This window comes from Giraffa tippelskirchi, chromosome 2 (assembly GCF_054371585.1).
Source record: "Giraffa tippelskirchi isolate mGirTip1 chromosome 2, T2T-mGirTip1v1.2.pri, whole genome shotgun sequence".
Taxonomy (NCBI): Eukaryota; Metazoa; Chordata; class Mammalia; order Artiodactyla; family Giraffidae; genus Giraffa; species Giraffa tippelskirchi.
Genome location: NC_137276.1, coordinates 146,511,270 through 146,525,015, shown reverse-complemented (window position 1 = coordinate 146,525,015; position 13,746 = coordinate 146,511,270). Strand labels below are relative to the sequence as shown.

Here is a 13,746-nt window from a genome sequence, read left to right as displayed (position 1 = left end):
AGTATCACGTTTCTTTTTCCCATAAGTTTATTTCTATATGTATAATTACAGAGAGTATACTGTTCATAGCAGGTTAAGACCACAGGCTTTACAGTTAGATCACAGGAACGATCTCCTGGATGTGCCAAGACTTATCTGTGTGACCTTGGGGAAATGATCTACTGTCTCTAGCCTCAGTTTCCACATTTGTAAATTGGGTTGAATAGCATGATCTTTGGCTTCAGAAGTAAAATCATAATAATTAATCTCTACCCAAAAATATGCAAACTCTGTTCCACACAACAGTGGTAAAAGCCTACAGTGTACAGAATACACAGAAATTGTATTGTTCTTCTTGAATTCTCACATACACATGAAAACACACACACACACACTATTCTCAACAGCTCTGGGTTTGGGTATTCTTCCTTCTGCTTCCAATACTCAAGATATTTCACTGCCTTTTAGCACCACACCTAGAGGATCACAGAGTGAAGAAAACACAGATATCTCAAATAAATGCTCCTTATAAAGTATACGTTTCTTTTATAGGTCAGAGATTTCCATATATATGATGCTACAGAAGCCACATCCCCTCTTTTTCTTTTAGTTAAGTGAGTTTGATGGAATGATGGCTGAATGGCCTTCTCTGAGTCTGTTTATAAGGATTTATTTTAATGATTGCAGCATTATATAATAAAGTTCATTATGCTGAAGTGAGTACCCAAAATGAAATCTTGAAATTATTGCATAATTTCATTATTCTTGCAGTCTTTGACCATTGAAACAAATAATATCTCTTGATTTTAATAACAAGCCTCACTATGTTTCTCATAAAATGAAGTTTGGGATGAACACTGCCCAGAAAATGCCGGTTCCATTTTACTAATAAGCTTCGTCTTGGCTGTGGGCTTTTTGGAAATGATTAAATAGTACAAATGCAATCCACATGTGAGAGTGCATGAAATGGATGAATTGCAAAACTTCACTGAAATGAGAGAGAAAATGTCTCAGCTCAAGATTAAGGGTCAATATGAGTTGGGGGAAAGCCTGGGGTAAAAACATATTGAATAAGTGAGATACTGTGGGACAAGAAAGAACCCAAGGAAAGGGTTTCTAAGTAGCAGAAGACATTCTTCTGGGATCTCCTAGACCTGAATCCTTTTTTCTTGGTATCCTTTAAGCTAGGAAGGTTTCTAAAATCTTTATTCCAACCTTAGTTGCAGCAAGTGTTTTCAAAGAGGCTTTTCTGCTGGAAAGAGTATCAGTAGAGAGTAGTAGAGAGCTACAGATGCATCATTATTCAGATTTGCGAAATGACAAATAAAGGAGAAGAGTTAAGCAACAGAGAGATGGCTGATGGCGCTCCACAATTGAGGGAAGAAACTTTGCCTTTTCAAGACTGAAGTATGACAAATGCAGATCAGAACTATGAGAACTCTGTTCAATCAAAAGTTATCTTCTGGATTTAGGATGTGTGCAGGATGGGGCATGAAAAGCAGATCTGACCACAGAACCAACAGGAGGCAAGAGAGAGAACACAGATGAGTCAGCTACTATTGCTGATTTTCTTTAGAAGCCAAGCAGTATGTGGGAAATGCTAGAGTTTGCAGGACTGATTGCTTTGCTTCCAGGCTCCTCTGTTCACCATCCACGTGATCTTGGTCAGGTTAAACTCTCACAGCCTATTTTCTCATCTGAAAAGTGAAAGTTGTTAGTTGCTCAATCACGTCCAATTCTTTGTAACCCCATGGACTGTAGCCCACCAGGCTCCTCTGTCTGTGGAATTCTCCAGACGAGAATACTGGAGTAGGTAACCACTCACTTCTCTAGGGGATCTTCCTGACCCAGGGATTGAACCCAGGCCTCCTGCGTTATAGCTGGATTCTTTACCGTCTGTGCCATCAGGGAAACCCAAGTAGACAAAATAACATCTGACTTTTACCCTCACAGTGTGTTTTGATGAGGACACTGATGAGGACCAAGAGGTGTAAACTGATCATCAAACACGTAAACTCTTTCCTCCAGGAATATAAACCCTACCCTATCACTTAAGCCAGTGTTCTGTGGATGTGGTGAGCAGGTGTCCATCCTCCACCCTATAAAAAAAATAAACCTCCATTTTAAAAAAATAGTTATTAAATCACCTCTCAGAACTCAGGGATCCTTAGAAAAAAAAAAATAGTAAGAGTTTTCACAAATGCAAACTATGTGATTCCTCCTCCTCTCCCTCAAAGATTCAATTAACAAGAGGGAAAAGGTGGCATGTTTTTAACAAGTTCTTCACGCTGAATTGCTTAGAGATGTACATTAGGCCTCCTTTTAGTAATAGGAAAAAATTATCTCGTCATGACTCGACTCTTTCCCACCTCCAGCAGAGGAATGTAATCAATCAGCCGGACAGCAAGATTGATTTTCTAATTAAGCCAGCATTTGTATCTTCTCGCAGAGCCACAGAAGGCTTCCCTACTGTATCTTCCCAACACGTTCCTATTTGTATTCATTTACCCTCACACTTAAAGCACTTTCAACATTGGGGGGAAAAGGTTAGGTAACCACTCACTCCCAGTAGGATCACTGGCTGCTTCAGGGAAGAAATACACACCAAGTCACTGAGGAAAAGAGAGAAAATGTTGAAAGGAGTCCATTTGGGCTTTGTTTGGCTCAGACATGGATGAAATTTGCCACCATGGCCCTGTCCCCCATCCCTGCCATGGAGGCAGCTGGACCAGCCAAACGCAGATGGCTGGAGGAGGCAGGCTTTTAGAATTTCTAAAAGCTCCATTTCCAGCACTGCTTGCCAAAAAGGTATAGCAGCCTTTTGTGTGGATCTCTGTGATGAGATGTGCTCCTGATTTAATTTACTTAGGGGGAGAATATGAAACCTTGAACAGCTCAGCTGGATTCAATATCCTCAGGGACTCTGCTGGAGGAGAAAACTTACTTTAGCAATTCTGGATCCAATGTGTCGGTGCCTTGTTGCTCATGACCTTTCTTCAGTGAGAGACACCAGGGAATAAAGCTGAAATCATTAAGAAAAGCTTGCATCTTTTTTAGTTCATTCCTGGTACATCCATTACCTAATATTTTATTAAAAAGCTCAGTCACTAATTCAAAATGCTGATTTCAATTTGAGGAGCACTCTGATCTGAACTGGGATGAAAGTTCATTGTTGGGAAAGAAAAAGAAAGAGGAAAGGAAGGAAGGGAGAGAAGCAGGGAGGGAGAAAGGGAGAGAAAAGAAAAGAGGAAAGATGAGGAGGCTGGCTGATGCAAAGTGACTAGAGGGTGGCAGTGTGTGATGGGCTTAAGAAACAATTTGTCTCAAAGACCTTAAAAACATAGCCTTTCAAGTAGCATAATTTATATTCATTAAGTGGCCACTGGTCTTTGGTGGCACCATTCCAGTCACTCATTGTCCCCCTGGGTTGCACAAACACAACAGGCTTCAAACTGAGCTCATCATGTTGCCCTGAAACCAACTCCTCCTTCTGACCTCCCCACTTCTGTATATGGCACCTCTAGCCACCAGGCTGGAGAAGGCAATGGCAACCCACTGCAGTACTCTTGCCTGGAAAATCCCACGGATGGAGGAGCCTGGTAGACTGCAGTCCATGGGGTCGCTAAGAGTTGGACACGACTGAGCGACTTCACTTTCACTTTTCACTCTCATGCATTGGAGAAGGAAATGGCCACCCACTCCAGTGTTCTTGCCTGGAGAATCCCAGGGACGGGGGAGTCTGGTGGGCTGCCGTCTATGGGGTTGCACAGAGTCGGACACGACTGAAGCGACTTAGCAGCAGCAGCAGCAGCCACCAGGTTCAAAACCTGAGAATCATTGTTGACTCAACTGTCCCATGTCCCCCATACCCAACTGGCTGCCTTACCCAATGAAGGCAACATTGTATGTATGTATCCAATATAATTTGGTATTTCCCTTATTTGTATTACTCAACAGCCTCTGACTCTTCCCAACCCCTAATCCAGGCTCTCCTGTTTGCTGTCCTCTATTTCACTGCCAGAGTAATATTCTAATTCTTTCCAAAGAGTATCTTAGAGACTGTCATCCATGCTTAAAGACTTTCAGTAGCTTCTCACTCAATCCTACTTCAGCACAAACTCCTCAGTTGAGCAGATCTTTCTGGATTTTCCCATATGACATCCATGGTGCAGCGATTTGCTCAGGAGGATGGTACCATCCCCAGGGCATCTGAAAATTGTGTCAGAGTTGTGTTTGTTTACCTCAGTGACTGGAGGGCACAATGTCATTTAATGAGTGGAATATTTAGCATCCCAAGCACCTGTCACAGAAGTGTTGGGTGACTTCTGTAAAATAGTAGTATCTTCCTGTTGAAAAATACTACTGCAAGTCTAGCCAAACTTAACTTCACTCTTTGTCCAAACATGTATCTCTTTGGCTATGTCCCTATCCATCTTCAAATCAGTCCTACATGTCACCTGTTCCAATCAAACTGTCCTGTTCACCACTACCCAGCACCCAACACACACACACACACACACACACACACACACACACACTGAACTTCACCTTTCAGTTTCCTTAATCTCACTCAGGGAATGTATCACAGTCTGCCTTGTACAAATAAATCACCCTTACATTACACTGAAAATTCCTTGAGACAAAGTGCTTGTATTACTTATTTTTATACCTCTGACACAAATCACACAGTGCATTATATACAGTAAGTGCTCAATATGCAGTCATTAAATTGATCTGAGATGAGGATCTGTATGGGCAATGGAAGCCAGAAGCCCAGTGAGTCAGACAGGGCCTGAAGGCCTAAGTGGATAGTAAAGGCAAGAGCAAACCATATTCTTAGAAAGGGGAAGATGAACCAGGAGAGCAGTGTGAGAATGAGAGGAAATGGCCCAGAGGAAAGAGGAGGCAGGAAGAGCTCAAGGTCCCAGTGGTCAGGCAGAAAGAAGGGCAAACAAGATAGCAGTGAGCAACTCAGAGAGGGACCAGTAAACAAGACAATTCAGAGTCAAAAAAGACCTTATCAAGTCCCACCTGGGTGGGCAGTGGTCTTGGCAGGCTGTACCTAGGGACTCCCGGCAGATGAAGGGGAGCAGCTGGATGGCAGTGGAACTCAGACACAACTGAACTCAGGTTTTACCCTGGGCTATGAGTGCTTATGTGGCTCTTCTGATGGTGGGCATCAATCCTAACTCCATTAGTATTAATACAAGGTCTGTGGGAGGCAACAGGCCATGGCGGGCATACGGCCTGTGTATTTGACAGAGGCAGCAGAAGCTTTTAGAAGGCAAAGCTGAGACTAGGGACATTAACTGCCTAGCAGTTGGAAGGTGGGAGAGGGAGAAAGGCACTGCCTCAGAAGCACACTTAAGTAGGCTAAGTTGGACACATGATTGACAGTTGGGAGGAAAAAAGTGATTTAGGGAAGAGGGATAACACAAGAAGGTGAACTATGTGGAAGGAATGGGAGAGGAGAGATGCTGAAAACAGGACTCTATTGCAAAAGAAACTGCTGCATGCTAGGACTGAAACCACAGCAATAAGTGCGTAAGAGGGAAATGAGCGGATGTGCCAGAAAGAGGATTTCAGAGGCAAAGGCACTGAAATCTTAAAATGCAGCCTTGGAATGAATAGTCAAAGTGGTCAAAGAGGTAAATTATGCAGAGGAGAGAGAGATTTGTTGACTGGAAAGACCACACTCAAGTTGTATAACCCATCAACTGGAAGAAAGAGTTGGAATGAGAGTCAGAAGAGACAGAAAGTAAACAGGAAGTCCATCTAGTGTGGAAAAGTGAAAACCATTAACTATGGCAAGAGTAACCAAGAAAACTTATCAGTGACTATCCACTGGGGGAGTATTTTGTGTAAAGCACCTTATGAGAGGAGGTGATGTTTGAGATATGCCTCAAAAGATAGGAAGGATTTCAGTAGGTAAAGAGGAAAGAACTGAGAATTGCTGGGTGACGCAGACACCATGAAGAGCAGTCTAGAATCTGAAAAGTCTATTCTGGGGGCATGGGGAAGGTAAGTCTATCGGACAGAAAAGAATGGAGAAAAGAGGAAAGAAACAGGAAAAGTGGATCGGTGCACTGGGAAATTTAACCATCACCTATCTAGCAATAACTATTAAATGTCATAGAAAAGAAGGCACAGATGCTATGGGGATATTGAGAAAATGTATTCACTAATATATGACAAAGTTATTTGGTTCTGTTTATGCTTTTAAAAAAAATCATCATTTTTCCCCTTCCTTCTCATGTAACCCATATTCCTAGGATGATTTTTGCTTTAAAATCTTGGGAAAACAGGGAGACTTCCCTGGTGGTCCAGTGGCTGGGGCTTCGCCTTCTAATGCAGTGGCTACAGGTTCAATCCCTGGTCAGGGATCTAGGATCCCTCATGCCTCACAGTCAAACAAAAAAAAACAAAACACAACATGGAACAGAAGAAACATAGTAACAGATTCAACAGTTTTCTTGGAACAGGTGACATGTAGGACTGATTCGGACTTTAAAAATTGTCCACATCAAAAAAAAAAAAAACTTTTAAAGAAAATTTTGGTAAGGGGAAGAATTCTGTGAGCTTTTTGGGCCGGAGCTGCTATTATCCTCAGCACTTCCCTTTATCTTTGAAAGTCTCAGTTGCATGCACAAAGGGGATGGTGACTGTTAATTACAGGAAAAGCTAATTAGAATCTAGATCTCCTAAAACTTTTCCCTACCTTCAGCAATTCCTCAAGTTCCTAAAAGTGCTGCTTAGAGGAAAACACTTGAACGGATGCAGAACTTTGTGGCTGTGAAAGTAATGCCAAGATGATTACACCGAGAAGGATGTGACCTGTAAGTACATGAACACTTGGCATTTTTGCTCACAATGGTTTGCCATTAGGAGGTGACTCTAGATGTCTGGGACAGAGGGTCCTCAAGAGCTGTCTCAAAATTGATGATTCATCTGCCTCAGTGAAAGAGACCCCAAATTAGGAAGAGAACAAGGCTGAGTAAATCTCCCTTCTGCACACCAGGACCTGTTTCAGTAGCCAAGACGTAGTTAATTTAACCTACAGCTCTTTTTAACCCAAGGTTCTCTTTAAAGAAGTCTCTTCTAGAAGCAAATTAACATTTGGTGCACAAAGGGAAGTGAGATGAATGATATGCAAGAACAGTTGTGAGGTTTTTTTGATTTTTGGTTTCATTTTTTTAGTCTCCTTTCTAAATATGTGTAGGAAAATATGGTCACATGTACAATCCCCTGAAGGACTCTTTCTTTCGCACTTGGATAATAAATGCTACCACTTAAAAAAATAGATTCATCCCTAGGCATCCATTTTGTCACATCCTGGAGCCGAAATTCATACCAGGGACAGGTAGAAGGGAAAAGAATTGCTATTGCATAAGCACATACAACGGGAGAGGGGAAATCTGGTTAATATGGATCTTTCATGAAATAAAGTGAGAGTAACTTCTGGAATCAAACCTTGGGACTAACCTTCACTTCAAACTTACAGTTGCAGGTCTCTGAAGTGCAGTTTCCTCATCTCTAAAATGAGAGTAATAATACTTGCTTCTTCTGGTCATTGTGAGGGCAAAACGAGATCATGTAAGGAAGTTCAGCCCAGTGCTTTGCACAGAGTATGCAGTCTATGAAAAAGAACTATGCTGGCAGGGACTTTAACACTCTTTCCTAAACAGGGTTAACATCCAAGTGTGAGGGGTAGAAATGATAATGGTTGCCACAAAACCAGCTGCCATACAGCCAGACTTATTTGCCTCTCTCTCCCCACAGTGAATTTTTATTCTGGCACCCCCAAAAATGAGTACACCAAGATGAGTGCAAATCCAACATCTATTATTGGTATCTTTCTTAATGTTTTCAACACCATCCAAAAAAAAAAAAAAACCCGACAAACCAGCCAATTGGAAACCATTCAACACTAAATAAACATTTGGAATGGGGCCATGTCTTTTGCAAAATTACAATCTGCTTAAAATAGATGGCCTCAGAGGTCAGTTTCAAATATACTCCATTGGATGTCCATGTTTGTTTACTTCTATCCAAAGGCAATTTGGGGGCAAGCATCTTAGACAGCTGCTTCATGCATTAGACACTAAGTGCAGACACTGCTGTTCCTTGAACAGGATGTGCTGCACCACTGCTTCTATTTTAAAAAGGCCTCCTTTTACCATTGTCAGAGAAGGCAAAGGCCACCAAACAAGAGGGCTAGCCTTCCAAATGGGATTTGGAAGGGAAGTGGAAATGGGGATAAGAGGAGAGCTCTGCTTACATTTTTGATCTGATCTTTCGGGTCTCCATCTGCTTCTGCTCCTGGAAAAAGATTTCTTGGTTTTCTGAAAGAAGACGGAGAGAGAGATATAGACAGATAGACCGAAAGCTCTTTGAAAAGCTAAATTTGATCAAAAATTGAATAGTTTTCACAAAGCACTATTTAGGTCAAATAAATCAGAAAAATGTGGACTAAGTATTTTCTTTTAATAAAGGCACATGTTGAAAATAAGGAGATGTGTTTATGACAAAACTTTCTTGGATTTCCAAAAATAAAACACTTAATTAGTTTAAAGTGTTAAGTATTCCTCCCTTTTCATCTCAAATAAAATAATAATAATAACAGTATCATATATGCTTCTTTTAGGAGAAAAAACATTTTTAAATTGCCAACAGAATTTCTAGATATTGAAGACACAAGTAAATTACTGAGACACTTTTTTTTGGGAATTATTAGCATTAATCGTACTGTGTAAACTAGTTCTCAAATTTTCCATTGACCCATCTTAAATTGAAAAAGAAAGGATGTCCCTAGCAAGTAAGAATTTCTATTTTTTTATTAATATACTTTCAAAATTTTTTATTTGAAGAAAAATACCAATTCTGAGAAAGCCCGCCTTGGCTACTTCAGACTGCACTGACTTTCTGCTTTACTGAATTTTTATAGACTATACTGTTTGTCCACTCCATTCCAGAGCTAATTATCCACAGCTTGTGTTTTTGCTCAATTATTTCACATGTATTTGTTTCCCCAACTATATGGTAAGCATTTTCAGAACAGTGACCGTGCCTTTATTCAGTCTATACCCATTGGGTACCCGTTCTGTGCTGAGTACATAGAAAGCCTTTAGTAAACCCTTACTGAATGAAAAAAAAATTTCATGATTGCCACAGTTTGAAATGGGGTATTTTCTTATATGACATGCTACTTCAATTAGTGTTATTCAGCATGCAGTTATACTAAAATCACCTGGCTGTACATTAGAATTACCTGAGAAATGTTTAAAACATTCTTATGCCCATGCTATACGCTAGATGAAAAGAGAGAGGAAAAAGAAGTATGCCTTTGTAATTAAGGAGGGTCAGCTCTAGGGCCGAAGGTGGAGATTGAAATAATAGTAAATAAATAGGATTAATAAATACTTCAGAGAGACAGGCTATACCTTAATTGATCATTTTGTAGCTTCTTCAGTTACCATTAATTTCTGAACATATACTACAGTGATCTTGATTAGACCTGCATACTCCACATCATGCTTGTGCTCAGTCACGTCTGACTCTTCAGGACCCCAAGGGCTGTAGCCCACCAGACTCCTCTGTCCATGGGATTTCCCAGGAAATGGTGGGTTGCCATTTCCTTCTCCAGGGGGATATTATTACTATATATTCTGGCAAAGATAAAATAACAGGGATCAGCTTTACCTTTCCACTTAAAATTCTGTAAAGACCAGCTCCCAAGATATTGGATATCAAGCAAAGAAGAATAGCAATCCCTGAGACCTGGGAGGCAAAAAGGTGAGAACTATTTTGAGTGCCCCAATTCACCCTCTGGAAAAAGATTACAGACCATGGTGCAGAAAGGGCAGACTACCTGAGCTGAGGAAATAGAGAAGGGAATTCAGAAAAGCCAGAGTGCCGACAGTTCACAGAGCAGAGTACAGAGAGGAGAGAGCACTGCACAGAAAGAAAAATTCCAAAGTTTGCAGAGAAAGGATCCCCCTTAAATATTCCACCAAGTACTGGTGAACAAATAAGAGTGAGGACACTACCCAAAGAGGTTCCAGGGAATAGCGCCCGGAATTCACTCAGGGCCAGGAGTAGTGCCTGTTCCGCACAGCCAGGGGAGAAAACCTCATTAATCAAGCTTGGTTGATTAGGGTAGGCAACTATGGCTCCCAAGCCAAATGTAGCCTGCCATCTATTTTTGTAAATAAAGTTTTATTGGAATACAGCTACACTCATTTCTTTACGCATTTTCTGTTTTCTTTCAATGACGAGTTGAGTAGTTAATGACAGAGTTGAGTAGTTAAAGCTGAAACTAGATGGCTCACAAAGCCTAAAATATTTACCACCTGGCCCTTTACAGAAACACCAACCAACTTCTGGGTTAAAGTACTAAGAAAGGCTTTGCCTCAGTTCTGGGAAAAACTAACTCTAGACCAAATGCAGCTCTCATTTCACCTTTTAAAAGTAATATCCAGAAAGATCAAATTGTTTCCAAGTAACTTAACTATGTTCCAAAAGAAAGCTCAATAATATGCATGGAAATACAAAAGCCTACAGCACTCAACAAGGTTAAATTCACAATGTCTGGCATCCAGTCAAAAGCTACCTGGCACACGAAGAAAGAAAATACAATCCATAACTAGAGGGAAAATCAATCAATTAAAACTGACCCAGAAATGACACATGATAAAATTAATAGACAATGACATTAAAATAGTTATTATGACTATATTCCACATGTGGGTGTTTGAGGAAAGATTGAATATGTTGAATAAAAGATGAAAGATATTTAAAAGAAGGGCCTAGGGACTTTCCTGGTGGTCCAGTGGTTAAGATTACACACTCCCAATGCAGCGGGCATGGGTTCAACTCCTGGCTCAGGAACGAAGATCCTACATGCTGCAACTAAGACGTGGTACAGAAAAAAAAAAAAGAAAAGCCTGAATCAATCTGTTGACCATTTAAACAAGTTAATAACAATGATCTGAAGGTTTTAACATATTTAAAAGTAAAATGTATGATAACATGAGCAAGAAGAGTAAGAGAGGTATAAAGAGAATTTTACGGTTGTAAGGTTTCTACATTGCTTGTAAAACTAGTTTAATGTGGTCTGAAGGTAGACTGGGATAAATATAAACATATATTATAACTTTTAAAGAAACTACTTTAAAAAAGGACACAAATCACCATGGTGTATTAATACCATCAAATAATTTTTTTTAAGTTACTTATTTTTCAATTGAAGGGATAATTGCTTTACAGAATTGTGTTGGTTTCTGCTAAACATTAACCTGAGTCAGCCATAGATATACATATGTCCCCTCCCTCTTCATTTTTTTCACTTACAACATTTCTGTTTGTTTTTGTTGTTGTTACAACTTCTCTGCTAAGACTCCCTGTTCATATTCATGTTTCTTATTCATCTCTTCCATTAATACCTTAATATATTTACATGGTTATTTTCTAAAGACTATTTCTTTTTTTAGCAGTTTTAGGTTTACAGCATAACTAAGAGGAATGTACAGAGATTTCCAATGTATCAATCTGCCCCAAACCATGGAGAGCTTCGCTCATTACCAGCACCCTCACCTGAGTGGTACATTTGTTACCACTGGTGAACACACACTGACCCACCATAATCACCTGAAGTCCATAGTTTACATTGCAGTTCACTCTTGGTGTTGTATTATATTCTGTTGATTTAGACTAATTATAATACCATGGATCTATCATTAGGTAACATACAGAGTGTTTTTACTGCCCTAAAAATCCTCTGTGCTCTGCCTACTTATCCCTCTGACTGCAAAACCCTGGCGATACCAGATCTTTTCAGTGTCTCCATAATTTTGAATCATACCATATATAACATCTTCAAATTGGCTTCTTTCACTCAGCATATGTATCTAAGATTTTGTCATGTTTTTTTATGGCTTAATAAACTCATTTCTTTTTAGCACCAAACAATATTCCATTGTCTGTATGTACAACAGATTATCCATTCACCTACTAAAGGATATCCTGGTTGCTTCCAAGTTTTGGCAATTATGAATAAACCTGCTATAAATATTTATGTGCAGGTTTTTGTGTGGACCAGAAGTGTTCAGTTCCTTTGGGTAAATTCCAAGGAGTGCAATTGCCTGATTTTTCCTTACCCCAGTCTGTGTCAGATTCACCCCACCTCCAATTCCTCCACTAGTTTCAAGGCATCTCTGGTTCTCTCTGCTCTTCTAGGAAAAACTTGCGTTTCCTGGAATGTGATTCATTTAGGTTTCTTAAAATCCTCAAGTCCCTAATGAGTCAAAAACAAATCTATGACTTTGTAGATGATCCCACTTATTCTCATTACCAGGATGAGCACAACAGTCTCTTGGGACTCTCACCATCCTAACTGGAAACAGACTCTCTAAGGACCTTAGAGTTTTAAATGAACACAATTTAGCCATTTGTTGTAAGAATAATATAGGTGGTGGGAACAATACACAAAGGGCATTTGTATTATTTTAAATTAGTAAACTATAAAGGAACTCAAACTACAGACTCATGAGACTTGAAACCAACTACTATAAAGAATTATTTGATAAATTATTTTCATAACTTGCAAAATAATCAATTAATTAAAAACTGATAAATTATTTGCATAAGGCCCACATTTTATCTGTACAGGTGAATTTGCCATAGACTCAAATAAAATCAGAGTTGGTCAGGCTTTACAGACCATGTAATCACACATAGACAGGAGAACTCGAGGTATCTATGAAAGTCTGTTTGGAATCGCCATGGGATACGGGTACAAGTCCAGCCTGCTCTGCGTCTCTTTGCCTAAACATAAATTCTGTTTTTATAAGTTTTCTATATTAAGTTCTAAGTTAGACAACAATGAAACAGAGGTTCTGATCCTTTCAAAACTATGGAAATTACAACCACTCAGTCTTCTACACACATACTTCCAAAAACACATAGATACACATACATTTTCTTGTTAAGGAAACTGAGGTCCAGAGATGTACAGTGACTCCCCTAAGAAGACACAGCTAGCTAATAGCAGAAATGGTAGCAGAACCCCTCTAAATCTAGTCCATTTTCTACTCCACATGTTCCCCTCCTTGCTAATTAATCTGCCTGTGCTAGACTACTGTAAGTCGCCGCCGCCAAGGGCGATGCGGTGTGGAAGTGTGGATGAGCAGGCTTAGGCGGGTTGACGAATGATTCCAAGGGCTTTAGAGACTCTTGTGTGACATCAGTTGGACCCAGGTGAAATGGTAATCACCAGTGTATAAATGATTTGGACACTGTAATTTCCCCCTGTGATTTAGTTTGCTTTCTTCCATTGATTCATTTAGAGTGTGCTCTGCTACATCTCCCAACTTTGCTACACATTGAGCACCAATAAACGTCAAACAGATTAGACAGGCCCATTACTCAATGGGCACATTTCTAAAAATGGTACAAAGGTGAAATCCCAGCAGTTTGAGATGATTGGAGTATTTACAGGATGTTATGAAAACATCTGCCTCAAAGATTCAGAGGTTCGAGAGCTGATGTAATGTTTTATTAGGAGCCTCCACCAGCACCAGTCACTGTACAGAAAATATTAAGCCATTATAGAGTGAATGAGTTTTGAGTACCTATTATATAGAATGGGCTGTACAGAGATTGGCCCTCTAATAGCCACTTAGAGTGAATACATTTTGCTTTTATCAGAAGAGAAGAGAATGGAACCTATTTTTATGGTTTTGTTCAAAGATAAACGTGGGTAAAAAGAGG

The 13,746-nt window shown here is 39.9% G+C and overlaps 1 long non-coding RNA gene across 3 annotated transcripts in view; it reads right to left on the bottom strand.

Moving 5' to 3' along the window:
- LOC145523559 (uncharacterized) overlaps positions 1 to 13,746 on the bottom strand; it is an 880,911-nt gene that overhangs the window by 415,006 nt on the left and 452,159 nt on the right. For all 3 annotated transcript variants that reach the window (XR_014066716.1, XR_014066705.1, XR_014066702.1), the window contains one exon: positions 8,258 to 8,321. This is a non-coding gene — a long non-coding RNA (uncharacterized LOC145523559). The remainder of the gene's footprint in view (positions 1 to 8,257; positions 8,322 to 13,746) is intronic.